The 16,217-nt window shown below is 46.1% G+C and overlaps 1 pseudogene across 1 annotated transcript; it reads left to right on the top strand.

Annotated features, from left to right (window-relative positions):
• The first annotated feature begins 4,066 nt into the window (after nt 1–4,066).
• LOC148687060 (zinc finger protein RFP-like) lies at nt 4,067–14,466 on the top strand (annotated as a pseudogene). The gene is made up of 7 exons (XR_015948507.1): nt 4,067–4,531; nt 4,989–5,084; nt 6,769–6,999; nt 7,319–7,341; nt 8,569–8,690; nt 9,652–9,684; nt 12,416–14,466. The product of XR_015948507.1 is annotated as a zinc finger protein RFP-like (transcript).
• The last annotated feature ends 1,751 nt before the right edge of the window (nt 14,467–16,217 follow it).

Consider the following 16,217-nt stretch of genomic DNA (forward strand, 5'->3'; position numbering starts at 1 on the left):
TGCTCCTGCCAACCTAGCAGTTTGAAAGCATGTCAAAGTGCAAGTAGATAAATAGGTACCGCTCCGGTGGGAAGGTAAACGCCATTTCTGTGCACTGCTCTGGTTCGCCAGAAGTGGCTATGTCATGCTGGCCACATGACCCGGAAGCTGTACGCCGGCTCCCTTGGCCAATAACACGAGATGAGCGCGCAACCCCAGAGTCGGTCACGATTGGACCAGAGTCGGAACCCCTTCAACTGGGGACCCAATCAGCTTCCTATCTCAATTTAAACCCGTGCCAAGCAGATGGGGTATTGCACATAAGGAGAGGCACTTCATTTCCACATTTCTGCCATAGTCCTGCCACCCAAATGCTGATTCTCAAATGTGAAGAGAAAGTGAAGGCAGCGGGTCTTTCTAATCTCTCTTGAGCTCTATGAAGCGAAGTGAAGAGGAAATTAAAGCTACAGCCCTGGGCCCACTTCCCTGGGAGTAAGTCCCTTTGAACTTAATGGGATTTACTTCTGAGTAGACATAGGAGTGCTGATGTTTTTATAGATTGAGGGAAAGGATTAGCTCACAGGTTTTGGTGATTCTCCTCTTCACACAGCACTTTGTGTGGTGGTGGCCACTGACTTGCATATCCTCTTAAAGGAAAAATAAAATTTTTTTTGAAAAAGATAACAGAAGTCACCAGACTCTAGAGAGAGAGAGGGGGGTGGGGGTGGGGGGTGGGGAGGGGTATTTATCAGAAGGATGGTGGGAATGGGTGATTGGCTAATACGGTAAGTATGGCAAACCTGCTGATGACTGTTAAGGACTGCAATTGGTCTTACAGAAAAAAGCTTCAGTGTATTTGAAGAAGTGTGTGTGCACATGAAAGAGCATACCCACAACAAACTTAGGTAAAGGGACCCCTGACCATTAGGTCCAGTCGTGACCGACTCTGGGGTTGCGGCGCTCATCTTGCGTTATTGACTGAGGGAGCCGGCATTTGTCTGCAGACAGCTTCCAGGTCATGTGGCCAGCATGATAAAGCCGCTTCTGGCAAACCAGAGCAGTGCACGGAAACGCTGTTTACCTTCCCGCTGTTGGTACCTATTTATTTACTTCCACTTTGACGTGCTTTCGAACTGCTAAGTGGGCAGGAACTGGGACCAAGCAACGGGAACTCACCCCTTCGTGGGGATTCGAACTGCCACCCTTCTGATTAGCAAGCCCTAGGCTCTGTGGTTTAACCCACAGCGCCACCCATGTCCCATGACTTAGGTGGTCTCAAAGGTGCTACTGAACAATTTTTGGAAGGATTCTTTTAAGGACTTTTTTAAGGAAATTTTTTTTAAAGGCTTGATTCTTTTGGAGGAATTTTTTTTCCTGGAAGAGTTTTTATTATCTTTTTTGAGATTTTTAAATATATTTTTCTATTTTTGACTACAGCAGACAAACACGGCTACCTACCTGCCTCTTAAAGGCAGTGAGACAAAGGAGGGTTTGAGACCCAAAGCCCTTTCCTGTGGTTCACCTACACAGCTTTAGCTTATTCAGAGGTAGACTGCCTCTGCACCAGGAGGTTCCTCATAGCAGGATGTTGCATTCTGGCAGCCCCAGAAACTGTTCCCCTCTGACCTGTCCTGCTGCTGCCACAGGGCCTGTGCAAATAACACACATATTAATGATTAACATAAGCTTGGAGAGGGGTGGTGGGGAGATTTATTAAACTGTTTTCTGATGTTTGTCTCTGCAACTTCAGCATGTATTCCAAGTCCTTTGGGCAAGTGAGACTCAGCCTTATCTGCCAGGGCAGTGAGACAACTAAAGAACTGGGAACAGGGTCAAAGGAGCATCAAAGAAACATTTGTGACATAGTCCTACTGCTCAAATAGGAAGAGAAAGTGAAGGCAGATCATCTTTTTCAGGCATCCCCAAACTTTGGCCCTCCAGCTGTTTTGGCCTACAACTCCCATGATCCCTAGCAAACAGGACAGGGATGATGGAAATTGTAGTCTAAAAACATCTGGAGGGCTGAGCTTGCCTATGCCTGTTTTAAGGTCTTCTGAGCTCTGTGCTCTCTACAGCCTTGTGCCCACTTTCTCCCCCACCCTCACCCCACCAATCAAAAGGCTGTTGTTGTTGTTGGTGTTGTTAAAAAATGATAGAGGGGGTGGACAGGACTGGGAAGATACTGGACCTGAAGAGCAGGTTATAAATCATCCAGCCTCCATCCTATGCGCGCTCAGTGGCTGGGGATGAGTGTCCAATGGTCCCGAGGGAATGTGCATCACAGGGGAGGGTTGGGCTCTGGCTGCGATGTTCCTTGGAGTCTGAACTTTTGTGACAGTCTTGCAGCTGGAAAAGGGCGTGTGAGTTTGAGCAATTGAGTGGGAGGGGCTTGCAAGATTCAGATTCTTTCACTAGCTTTCGAATGAGTCTGAGGCTGAAATGAAGCTCATATAAAACTCGCTTCCTCCACCTCTCCTTGGAAAATGGCACCTTACATCGGCAGCCAGGAATTATGCCCTTTCTTTTTGAAATATAAATTCCCATGCCCCAAAGATTCTGTGTCCCAGCTAACCTGCCTCTCTTCAGACAGCAGTGTCCACCCCCTCTATCATTTTTTAACAACACCAACAACAACAACAGCCTTTTGATTGGTGGGGTGAGGGTGGGGGAGAAAGTGGGCACAAGGCTGTAGAGAGCACAGAGCTCAGAAGACCTTAAAACAGGCATAGGCAAGCTCAGCCCTCCAGATGTTTTTAGACTACAATTTCCATCATCCCTGTCCTGTTTGCTAGGGATCATGGGAGTTGTAGGCCAAAACAGCTGGAGGGCCAAAGTTTGGGGATGCCTGAAAAAGATGATCTGCCTTCACTTTCTCTTCCTATTTGAGCAGTAGGACTATGTCACAAATGTTTCTTTGATGCTCCTTTGACCCTGTTCCCAGTTCTTTAGTTGTCTCACTGCCCTGGCAGATAAGGCTGAGTCTCACTTGCCCAAAGGACTTGGAATACATGCTGAAGTTGCAGAGACAAACATCAGAAAACAGTTTAATAAATCTCCCCACCACCCCTCTCCAAGCTTATGTTAATCATTAATATGTGTGTTATTTGCACAGGCCCTGTGGCAGCAGCAGGACAGGTCAGAGGGGAACAGTTTCTGGGGCTGCCAGAATGCAACATCCTGCTATGAGGAACCTCCTGGTGCAGAGGCAGTCTACCTCTGAATAAGCTAAAGCTGTGTAGGTGAACCACAGGAAAGGGCTTTGGGTCTCAAACCCTCCTTTGTCTCACTGCCTTTAAGAGGCAGGTAGGTAGCCGTGTTTGTCTGCTGTAGTCAAAAATAGAAAAATATATTTAAAAATCTCAAAAAAGATAATAAAAACTCTTCCAGGAAAAAAAATTCCTCCAAAAGAATCAAGCCTTTAAAAAAAATTTCCTTAAAAAAGTCCTTAAAAGAATCCTTCCAAAAATTGTTCAGTAGCACCTTTGAGACCACCTAAGTCATGGGACATGGGTGGCGCTGTGGGTTAAACCACAGAGCCTAGGGCTTGCTAATCAGAAGGGTGGCAGTTCGAATCCCCACGAAGGGGTGAGTTCCCGTTGCTTGGTCCCAGTTCCTGCCCACTTAGCAGTTCGAAAGCACGTCAAAGTGGAAGTAAATAAATAGGTACCAACAGCGGGAAGGTAAACAGCGTTTCCGTGCACTGCTCTGGTTTGCCAGAAGCGGCTTTATCATGCTGGCCACATGACCTGGAAGCTGTCTGCAGACAAATGCCGGCTCCCTCAGTCAATAACGCAAGATGAGCGCCGCAACCCCAGAGTCGGTCACGACTGGACCTAATGGTCAGGGGTCCCTTTACCTAAGTTTGTTGTGGGTATGCTCTTTCATGTGCACACACACTTCTTCAAATACACTGAAGCTTTTTTCTGTAAGACCAATTGCAGTCCTTAACAGTCATCAGCAGGTTTGCCATACTTACCGTATTAGCCAATCACCCATTCCCACCATCCTTCTGATAAATACCCCTCCCCACCCCCCACCCCCACCCCCCTCTCTCTCTCTCTCTCTCTCTCTCTCTCTCTCTCTCTCTCTCTCTCTCTCTCTCTCTCTCTCTCTCTCTCTCGGCGAGGCTGCAGCCATGGCTGCTTCTGAGGATCCCGTGCAGGATCTCTGCGAGGAAGCCACTTGCCCCATCTGCCTGGAGTGTTTCAGGGATCCAGTGATCATCCCGGAGTGCGGGCAAAACTTCTGCCGATCCTGCCTGATCCAGTGCTGGGAGAAATCCGAGGGACAGGCTTTCTGCCCTCATTGCAGAGAAATCATTCAGCACAGGAATCTCATCCCCAATCGGCCGCTGGCAAATGTTGTGGAAAAACTCAATATTCAAGGTGAAAAGGAGGCCGTAGGAAAGGGGAGGGTCTGCGAGAAGCACCAGGAGCCCCTGAAGCTCTTCTGCAAGGAGGAGGAAAGCCCCATCTGTGTCGTGTGTATTGTATCCAAGGAGCACAAAAGCCACGAGGCAATTCTTCTGGAGGAGGCTTTCGAGGAGTACAAGGTATGAAATCTCTCTGGGTTTCCTTTGGGGATGGTGAGGATGAAATAGCTACGGAGAAGGGGGTCTTGCAAGAAAATGTATTAATATATTCTCTCCTCTGGCAGCTGAAGAGTCACTTGCCAGCAAGAGGTTTTCTGCAGCCTTATGAAACTAAACTTCTGAAACTCTGTTAAATAAACATTTCTTTTTCCCTTTCAGGGGATTACAGTGCCCCCAATGTCCCCCTGCATGCAGGAGTAACACCCCCCCCCCCAGTTCATCCTTTGGAAGCAGCTCTCCTATGAAAGGGCTGGAGGGGGCAGTGCAGGTGGCAGGGATAGAATCTCAGAATCCAAGAGTTGGAAGGGACAGTTTTGGGGCAGGGAGCAAGCATATGATTCATCTTTGCTGTTATTATGAATACTGAAACTCCAACAAAGAAAAAAGGAACCCAGCTTAGATTTTGTTTTCTTTTCAGGATCAAATCAGCAGCTGCCTAGACAGTGTGAAGAAGAAGAGAGAGAACATTCTGAAATTTAAAGCAGATGCAGACAGGGAAGGTCAAGACCTGCTTGTAAGCATCACTGTTACTTGAAAGTGAATAAGTGCCATAGTCTTAAATCAAAATCTGGGAAAATGAATACAAAATACAGAAAGAGGTTTCTTTTTGAACAGTCTGATCTGACACAGAGCATGAAAGACCATTTAAAGGAGGGGGTAGGCTTATAAGTTTTTATGAAGAAGAAGGAGAAGAAGAACCGTCACAGATTAGACAACTGGGCCAAAGCAAAGAAGATGAATTTTAACAGGGAGAAATGTAAAGGACTACACTTGGGGGGGGGGGAATGAAAGGCACAAATACAGGATGGGAGACACCTGGCTTGAGAGCAGTACATATGAAAAGGATCTAGGAGTCTTGGTAGACCACAATCTTGACATGAGCCAACAGTGTGATGCAGCAGCTAAAAAAGCCAATGCAATTCTGGGCTGCATGAATAGGAGTATAGCATCTAGATCAAGGGAAGTAATAGTACCACTGTATTCTGCTCTGGTCAGACCTCACCTGGAATACTGTGTCCAGTTCTGGAACGTGTCCAGAGGAGGGCAACCAAAATGGTCAAAGGCCTGGAAACAATGCCTTATGAGGAACGGCTTAGGGAGCTGGGCATGTTTAGCCTGGAGAAGAGAAGGTTAAGGGGTGATATGATAGCTATGTTCAAATATATAAAAGGATGTCATATAGAGGAGGGAGAAAGGTTGTTTTCTGTTGCTCCAGAGAAGCGGACACGGAGCAATTGATTCAAGCTACAAGAAAGAAGATTCAACCTAAACATTAGGAAGAACTTCCTGACAGTAAGAGCTGTTCGACAGTGGAATTTGCTGCCAAGGAGTTTGGTGGAGTCTCCTTCTTTGGAGGTCTTTAAGCGGAGGCTTGACAGCCATCTGTCAGGAATGCTTTGATGGGGTTTCCTGCTTGGCAGGGGGTTGGACTGGATGGCCTTTGTGGTCTCTTCCAATTCTATGATTCTATTCTATGATTCTAAGAAGGGTTTGGATTTGATATCCCGCTTTATCACTACCCGGGTGGCACTTTAGTCTAAACCACAGAGTCTAGGGCTTGCTGATCAGAAGGTTGGAGGTTCATATCCCCACGACGGGGTGAGCTCCCGTTGCTTGGTCCCAGCTCCTGCCAACCTAGCAATTTGAAAGCACGTCAAAGTGCAAGTAGATAAATAGCAGGAAGGTAAACGGCATTTCCGTGCGCTGCTCTGGTTTGCCAGAAGCGGCATAGTCATGCTGGCCACATGAGCTAGAAGCTGTCTGTGGACAAACACCAGCTCCTATGGCCAGTAAAGCGAGATGAGTGCCGCAACCCCAGAGTCGTCTGTGACTGGACTTAACGGTCAGGGGTCCCTTTACCTTTACCTTTAAGGAGTCTCAAAGCAGCTATCAATCTCCTTTCCCTTCCTCCCCACAACAAACACTCTGTGAGGTGAGTGAGGCTGAGAGACTTCAGAGAAGTGTGACTAGCCCAAGGTCACCCAGCAGCTGCATGTGGAGGAGCGGAGACGCGAACCCGGTCCCCCAGATTACGAGTCTACCGCTCTTAACCACTACACCACACTGGCTCACTCTGCTGAATGTGTCAGGCGTGTCCTTCCCAGGGAATTTCGATAACTGGCCTCTTCATCCTTTAACAGCAGACTCAATGCCTGATATTGGCCCACTGTTCTCTTCTTTCAATCTCCTTCCTGCAGAAACAAACAGATGCAGAGAGGAAAAAGATAGGGGCTGAGTTCAGGCGACTGCGCCAGTTTCTGGAAAAACAAGAGAAACGTATTCTGACCCAGATGGCAGAAGTGGAGAAGGAGATTGCAGCAAAAAGGGAGCAGCACCTGGCCAGACTCTCTGGGGAACTCTCTTCTCTTGACAGCCTCATCCGGGAGATGGAGGAGAAGCTTCAGGAACCAGCCGGTGAACTCCTGCAGGTCAGGGCTTGTCTTGATGTGAGAGGGTGGAGTGTGCTGTTTCAAACTATAGGCATTTCTTAGTCACATAAAAACATTGCTGGATAAAAACAGTACATGAAGAATGAAAGGCATCAGTCCTGGGGTCGCAAAAGGGGCCCTGCTAGATCAAACCACAGGCCCCTTCATTCTAGCATTGTGTTCTCGCATCATCCAACCAGGGGTCTCTGAAAAGCCTAAAAAACAAACCTGTGATTCCCAGAAGCTACACTCAGCTGCTTAGTATTCATAACTGACTGCAGAAATGGCTCCACTGATATCTATCTTTTTTTCGTTCCAGGATATTGGAAGCTTCTTGCAGAGGTAAGTGATGAAAATACCCCTGCCTTTTTGTTGCTAGAAAAGTTCTTGAGAGGAACTCACTTTCCAGTTCCTCCTTTCAGAGATAGCTTATGACTCCATCATCCATTTCACAAAATCGCAGACAAAAATAGGGACACATTTTCCTAGTCATTTGTAGCTGTTGGTCTCACCTGCAGTCATAGGAAGGAAGCCATTCCCCATTACATATTTCTCCCTTTTCCCTTATCAATTCATTTACTGTGGAATAGGTACAGAAAAGGGAGGACATCCCAAAGGTGCTTGTAAATATATTCACTATAACTTAACCTTAAATATTTGACATATTTCAGCAGGACCGTCTTAAGCACCTCGGGCGCCGTGGTGCGGAGATCGCTCCGGCGCCCCCGCCCCGTTTCTTGCTGCGACTGAAGGGCGGGCACAGCATGCAGCGTGGTTGCCACACGGCGACCCCCTGCCGGTCCGGCACCCTGGCACCCCGCGCCACCCATCCTACCCCTAGAGCCGGCCCTGTATTTCAGGCTTCTGCAGGTTCTTCCTCAGACATAAGAATGTGAGAAAGGGCCCTGCTGGATCTGGCCAGTGGCCCATCTGGTCCAGCATCCTGTTTTCACAGTGACTAACCAGATGCCAGTGGGAAACCCGTGAGCAGGATCTGAGCCCCAGAGGACACTCCCCTCCAGTGGTTTCAGCAACTGGAGTTCAGAAGAACCACTGCCTTTGACCCAGCTATTGTGGCCAATAAATGTTGAGAGCCTTGTTCTCCAGATGACTTCAATATATTTTTTAAATCTTCCGTGTTTAGAAAATACAGCTTTAATTTCTAATATTTCTCCCCACTTTAAATGTAACCACAGGGCTAAAAATATTAATAACTTTAATCATTTGAAATGCTTCACTAAAACTGATGCAGTTCTAGATCTCTTTCTAAGGACCTTGTAGTGTTAATTTTTCTTCTAAATTATTTATTTGCATACGTTCAGTCTTATCATCACATATTCCCTTCCATGTATTATGGAAGCAGGTTTGTGTCGCTTTTCCTTCAACTTCTTAGATGCTTTCTAGATCCACACATCATCTAGATGCTCCCTTTTGCCACAGGAAAAACCCTGCTCCCAAGTCTTCATGATATAGCTATCATGCCTTTATCATCAGAATGAGACACCTGCCTTGTCAGAAACCTCCTTGCATTGGAAGGATGTTGGCTTGACTTTGTTCTTCTCCTCCCAGGTCTCAGGTAAAGGAGAACTTAGAGGATCCTCCTGTGGCTTTTCCTCCTGACCTGAAGTGGAGGATCTGGGACTTCTGCGATATAAATCCCTTCCTGGAGGGTGTTGTGAAGAAATTCAGAGGTAGTAAAGAAGGGATGAAAGGATTGTTAGCTGGATGTTTAGAAGTGTTCATGACAAGCTGCAGGTCATAGGAATATTAGCCAAGCCAGGAAAATAGAAGGCTTATTTATTTATTCTCTTTCAATATCTAGAAGCCGCACTTTCATATGTAGATGACTGATTTTACTTAGGCAATTGAAAGGGGACGGTAAACCCTTCTTGCTGGGATCTTCGGGGAGCCTTCCAGATTCCAGTCAGCAATGTAAAGAACTTGAAAGCTCTTGCCATGAAGGGTTTTGCCACCACTCAAATCACTTTTAAGACCTCTGCCATGCTTATTGGGCTTTGAGAGGCTCTTGCAAAATCTCTGTGGAGCCATCTTGAGATCTCAGATGGGAGGGGTGATTCCGGGTGTTGTTCTGACTTTCACGATTTTCCTTTATGCACAATCCCAAGGAATGTAACCCTCCCTTAAGTTGCGAGTTGTCTGTAAAAAGTTGTGCTTGACCTCTGCACAAATCTAAGCCAGGATTCAGGTGCTTTCACACATCTCATTTATTGGGAATTTCTCCTGTTCCTTTGGCCCTGGGATTGATGATGGGGGGGGGGGCAGAAGGAGAGAGGAGGGCTGTCTAAGAGCCAGCCAGGAGCAGAGGGGGCTGGGATTGAGGCCTCCTGGAACAGGGATGTCTGGATCTTGTTGTTGAGGTGGAGATCTTCTGGGGGTCCTGCTCCTCCTCCCAAGATTTGGGCAGCCTGAACCTTGACATCACCTTATGCAGGGATAGCCTGTATGGTGAGTTTCAGAAAGTTTTTAACTGCAACTCCCATAATCTCCAGCTGGCGTGGCCAGTGGTTAGGTATGATGGGACTTGTGGTCCACAACACTTGGCTAAAATCTCATGAGCTCATATTATTGTTGACAGGTCTGTTACCTGAATGATGGTGTGATGCTAAATCTCTGTTCTTTTTTCTCTTCCAGACACTGTGGAATATGGACTTCAGCTGCGAAAAGGTACATTTAATAATAATAATAATAATAATAATAATAATAATAATAATAATTTATTTATACCCCACCCATCTGGTTGGGTTTCCCTAGCCATTTCCGGGTCAAACAGAAGATGGGATCTGCTTCTCAAAATTCGAGGCTACTGCAGCTCTTCCGTCCATGCCTTATTTCCCCTTCTTTCCCAGAGGCATCTGTTAAGTGAGAGCAGCATGCTGGGCTCGATGGGCTCTTGGCCTGAGCCTGCAGACTCTTAAGAAGCCCCCAGCCCAGGATGGCTAACTTTTCTGTGCCAAATCTCAATAAGACACAGGGATGGTCAAGGAATTTATGATAAAATGGGAACAAGATTTGGGTTGTGCAATTTGGCTTGAGAGATGGAAAAGGTTATGGGAAAATGACATAAACTTTACTGTGTGCACTGCCATTAACGAAAACATTATGAAGATGTGCTATAGGTGGTACATGACCCCGGTGAAATTGGATAAAATTTATAAATTGCCCACAAATCTATGTTGGAGATGCAAAAATGTTGAAGGCTCACTATGTCATATTTGGTGGAACTGCGTTAAGATAAAGACTTTATGGAATAATATTTTTGAGGAATTGAAAAAGATTTTTAAAACAACCTTCCAAAAAAGACCCGAAGATTTTCTTCTGGGACTAGTTCAGACGATATTCCCAAAGACAGTACTGATTGAGTTCATCAAGCTAAGAGGTAATGATTGTGCTTTGGTTATAAATAGAGGATTGGTCAATGTGATGAACAATAAGGAACACAATGTTAGAGTTTTAAGGCAGCAAGAAGGATATAATGCACGTGGGTGAAGGAAGTATTTGGGTAAAGGGTGAGTTGGATGTTGGAATACTAGATGTGGCGAAACCGTATACATAATAAAATATATCTTATGTACAATGCTGAAACTGAACGGTAATTAACATGTAATATGAATTCAATAATAAATAAATGGAGGGGGGGAGACACAGGGATGGTGTGAATCCAAATGCCCCCGGCACATGAGGGGGTAATATGCCTTTGAGCCATACAAGATCCCCACCCCTTTTATGTAAGAATCAGGTTTAAGAGTGGGAAATGCATGGACACAAATAGCTCAGAAAATGGCTGCAACAATCTTTGGGGGCTAGAAGGTAAATGGATTCTGATGTCACTGGCAGGGAGGTGAAGGCTGCCAGAGTGTGAATTCTAGGGGTCTGGCTTCCCTGCAAGATGGGGGTCTTCCCTCAGCTTTTGTATTGGAGGGGAGACAATGGGAAGACAGAAGTTCAGTCTGGCCTGATCCTGGACACCACAATAAGGGGATCATAAGAGCTGGAAAAGGTGCAGCAGGTGGCAGCATAAAGGAAACTCTTACTTATTCTTTTAGACAACAGTGAGTAGAATGCATAAAGGCTAATCGATATAATAAACTAGAAAATCCCATTATATTTAACACAAATTTTTTTTGACTCATAACAGCACTGGCAACATCCAACATCACACATAATCTTCAAAGGTCGCTGTACAAATGTGTGTCTTTAAAAAGAAATTGCTTGACTAACTTTCCATGTGTTGAGCCGGGGAGGGGGGGGGGTGAGAAGACTGCAGAGCAGATCTTCTTTCTAATGTTCCCCAGCATCTCAAATTTTTAAATGGGTTTCTCATTCTGCTTCCACTGCTCACCTTTTCCATAAATGTGAGGAACAGTGGGGGAAAAAGACGAGTCATGTAGCCAATCAGAGCTGGGGAGCCAGGGTGGGGTCTTTGCACTTCTTTGCATTTACTGGGTTTGGCTTTACATATATATATATGTATGTATTCGCCCTTTGTCTTGGGATTGCAGCAATAAATACATTAACACAATTCATAGCAAAGGAAAGCCATTTATATCAATGATGTAATCAATGGCCATTTAAAAGATAGAACTATCAATTTTCTGCATCACCATAACCAAAGCACAAGAGATGATCAAGTTAGTTCTTGGCTGACTGCTCATAGTTTTCCTGGGGGAAACAAACCGTAGGCCCACACTGCAGAACATGGAACTGAGTCGCTCAGAAGGCAGTGGAATCTCCTTCCTTGAAGGTTTTTAAGCAGAGGTTTTTTTGGGGGGGGGCTGTCATGGATACTATAGTTGGTATTCCTGCATTGCAGGGGGTTGGACTAGATGACCCTTGGGGGCCCTTCCAACTCTATGATTCTATGAAGTGCTGTCAAGAATCCCAAAAAGGACATTTCACGGGGGTCAGGGAACCACTTTCTTGCTTTTCCTGGAAGGATGGAGTACAACATACCTTAAATATGTAATTGAAACTTGAGAGGATCTGCTTCCAGTTTTACCAGGCATGTCAAGCACAATCTGTCATGTGAGGTAAAAGATTAAGATGTCAATAAGATGCTTTGACGCCCTTCTGCCATGAACGGTGGGGGGGGGGTGGCCTTTGACAAACCACTGTCTCTCAGCCTCAGTCCTCCCATCTGAAAAATGGGCAAAGTAAGGTTGACTCAACTTACAGGGTTATTGCAAGGGTTCTATGTAGATAATGTGTGAACCCTTGAAATAACTGTCAATGTTTCAAGAATCCTTATTAAGAACTTGATGGACATCCCTGTCTCGAATGCAGAGCCATGGAGTCCCTGTTCATTTCAGAGGGAATGCTATTTCTGTCATGTGCCTAAAAAAGAGTCAGCTTCCCAATTGATGTTTTTTCTCTTCTCTTTCCTCATCTGCCCCCACAGAAAACGTAACTTTGGATCCAGACACAGCAAATCCCTGGCTCATCCTGTCTGAGGATCGAAAGAGTGTGAGAGAGGGAGAAGTGCATCAAGACCTGCCAGACAACCCTGAGAGATTTGATACATATAACTATGTGCTGGGATGTGAGGGTTTCACATCAGGCAGGCATTTCTGGGAGGTCACTGTGGGAAGAGAGGAGAGATGGGGGGGTGGGGGTTGCCAGAAAGTCTGTGAAGAGGAAGGGTCGTTTGTCTTTTGGTCCTAGGGGAGGGATCTGGGGTTTTGGGAAGTGGGGCGGTGGGTACAATTATGCTCCCCCCATGAGGAGCCCAAGAGGATCCGAGTGACCCTGAACTGTGAAGGGGGACGGGTGTCCTTTTACGATGCCGATACAGCAGCCCTCCTCTGCACATATCCAGCAGCCTCCTTCTCAGGAGAGACCCTCCAGCCCTTTTACGTGAGCAAGAAAGCCAACCTAAGACTCTACTGACTGAGGGTGGAGACAGACAGGGCTGTCTTGAGCAGATCGCGCGCCCTGGTGCTGAGGGGCGGAGATTGCTCCGCCGCCCTCCCCGCCCTCGCAGGGCGCAATTGGTTTCCGCGCGGCTTCCCCGCGCGGCGCCCTCCTTGCCAGGCCGGCGCCCAACTTACCAGCCCCCCGCCATGGTGCACTGCACCACCGGGGGGCTATGTAGAGCCGGCCCTGGAGACAGACAAGCGTATATTCATTGCCATTATGGCACATTCAGTCTCCTCTTCAGGACTGAGCTGACAGGCCCTAATGGACAAACCAGAACTGTGATTGGCCACCCCTTGTGTCAATCATGATGCAACTCTCCCTTCTCTGGACGGATTTGTAAATGACACTGATTTATTGTGTCTGCTGTCAGTCCCCAAACTGGCCTGTTCTCTCTCCCTTGGGAATCGGCTGTTTGTGTCAGTGCATGAGGTGCAAGAAAATAATTTAGGAATCAACAGCAACCCTAATCACATTCCTCTTTCGATGTAGTTCTTTCTCCAACCTCCAACTTGGACTTAAGATTTCTAGAGACAATATCGTCATTTTTCTGACTAAAATAAGAATTATGCTCAGGCTTCACTTAAAACCTTCCTTAACCAGAATCCTGCCCCCAGATTCCCTTTTCCTCCCCCAAGACCTCCACTAGCCATGGAGATGGAAGTTCCAAAATCCCTCCCTTTTTTGCTACTTCTCAGGGAAGCTCACGTGGCAATTCAGCAAAATCTCCATATTGAAAGAGACCCGTTTGCTAGTTGAGTACAATCGACCCTAAAACTTATGTGCAACTTGACTCGCATGATCGCAGGCTGGAGCCCTTCCTCAAACCACAAATTAATAAATAAAGAGGGCGAGAAACCGGGGGAAACTGTTGGAAGGGACTGTGAGATCTCACAAGAGTCTCCAGAGCCCAGAAAGCCTTTGGCAGTGGGGGAAAGAGTTTCTAAGTCCAGCTTGCTTCCCGGCCTCTAGAAAGGTTGCCTAAAGCTCTCGAGATCTCTGGCTTCGGACAAGTTGGGATGGTTGCTTGGGGTGCATTTTCGGGGGTTCTCTTGTCTTGTGCAATATTGCCTTTGCATGCTGACCCCAGGAATGTCACCCCCACGTAGGTTTCGGGCCTCAATGCAACAAAATCCCCTCTGACAGTAAAAAGCCTCTGTCAGAAGTTCTGAGGAGAGAGCAGTGACAATCTAGAGCAGGCATCCCCAAACTTCGGACCTCCAGATGTTTTGGACTACAACTCCCATCTTCCCCAACAACTGGTCCTGTTAGTTAGGGATCATGGGAGTTGTAGGCCAAAACATCTGGAGGGCCGCAGTTTGGGGATGCCTGATCTAGAGGATCTTGGGGGTGATGGTAAATTCCCATGTATACAATTATTTTCTCCAAGGTGCTTTGTAGTGAACAGTCAGATACTTCTAATTATCTGTATTTTTAGAGATCCACTTTTCTTATCGTGTAGCGGGCCTGAAAGAATTTGGGGATATGTTTCCTGTGCTAACATGTTTGATTCTATTAAAGATTGTACTTCTTGTTGCTCCTATGTTGATTTGAACTCAACAGTATAATATCCATTCCCCATGACACTTCCTCCAGGGATTTCAGGAGGGTGATATCCTGTTTTACCCTCAGAGAAGGCCTGTGACGTAGAAGAGGCTGAGCTGAGAGACTTAGAAAAAGGAGACATGTTAAAGTTTATGGTGAAAAGGGATTTGAACCTGGGCCTTGTCATCCCAAGTCCAACACACTCTGCACTCAGAATGTGAAATCTTAACAAGGGTCCCTTCAGAGATGTGCTTGAAAGGCCTCCCTGCAAAGTTCCTGTATGTTGTACGGTAGCTCCTCTTCAGATCTTCCTGTGTTGACTGTGAATGTCTGCAGGAGGAGTCGATCAAAGATTGAGTGAGTGGCAGATTTAAGGAGCTTCCCTGCATAAGCTCATATTGTGGTAAGAATTTTAAGGGTTTTAATATATAATAATTGTTCATAAACATGTACATGAATGTACAGGCACATGTCTGAAGCAGCAGAGGAAGACAGGCCTGACTGACACCATTTTGACTCTCTCTGACCAGGTGTTTCTCTGCAAGGAGAGAAGGGGGGGTGAAGGAACTTTCTCATTGTCTCAAGGATTAAAGTGATTTCCATCTCAAAGGAATGGCCAGGCTACCCAGGAAAAGGCAAACTAAGAACTTTGTTAAATGAATAAATCACATAGCAAACAGGATAGACAGGATTTCATGTTAATGCCTCCACACACCCAACTGCTTACCAACAATACTTGCATTTACATATTCTTAAATTCAGGGACATCTCCAGAATAATCAGGGTGCCATTTCCAGAAGATTCACAGATAAAGCTCACAAGCACTCTGTTTACTGAAAATGTTAATCTCCCCTTCCCGCCTTTTGTCCCTCCATCCACTTACATGCACAGCCAAAGGTATATAAGGGAAAATGTTCTTTTGTCCAGGGTTCCTCTTGCCACCTTTGCTATTGGGGGAACCTTCTGTTATAACAGAATGTTCTAAGCAAAAAAACTGCTCTTATTCCCTTATGGGGTACATAAGAGCCCATTGGGTTCTCCATCGGTCGGAGAATATATAACAGAGGCCAACCAGAGAAGTTTGAGAAGCAAAGCCTTTATTTGCTGTTGCAACAGGGTCCTTCCCCTCACGCAGGAGAACAAGGAAGGAAACCAGAACAAAAGAGAACCTCCACTTTTATCAGTTTCCCCATCACCAAGAAACGCCCCCAATACATCATTCCTACATCACAGCTATGTAATCAATACCTCATAAAAAAGGAGGGTTCAAGGTCTGAGCACTTTTGACACCTCTCCTAGTCCTCCTATCACCCCTCCCAGGTGTGAATTCCTAAACACAAAGAGAAATTAACATTTTCATAAGAGTTGATCACTGTCTTCTGTTCAGAGGAGTCTTCCATTGTGAATGAGATACCATTGACAGGGAATTATGGCTCCCAAGTTGCTAGTCATGTGGAAATGTGTGCATATGCTGATCCTTAAGCCTTCCTTAAGGCAGGGTTGAGTCCAAGCGGGAGGGGTGCGGGTCTCTGGAGTGGAGCAGAGGCGAAGAAGGTGGTGTTGCGAGGGATTCTGGGTAACTGCAGCTGTCAAATTCGGTCACCCCTCTCTGTTCATTAGTAATGGTGTCCTGCAACACCCCCCCCCAATATGATTTTATAACACAGAACTCTTTTATATATATATATAAAGATCACGATTTGCTTTACAAGCCCTGGGTTTTGGTCTTTGTTATTTTTCCC

Source organism: Zootoca vivipara, chromosome 2, assembly GCF_965207765.1.
Source record: "Zootoca vivipara chromosome 2, rZooViv2.hap1.1, whole genome shotgun sequence".
Taxonomy (NCBI): domain Eukaryota; kingdom Metazoa; phylum Chordata; class Lepidosauria; order Squamata; family Lacertidae; genus Zootoca; species Zootoca vivipara.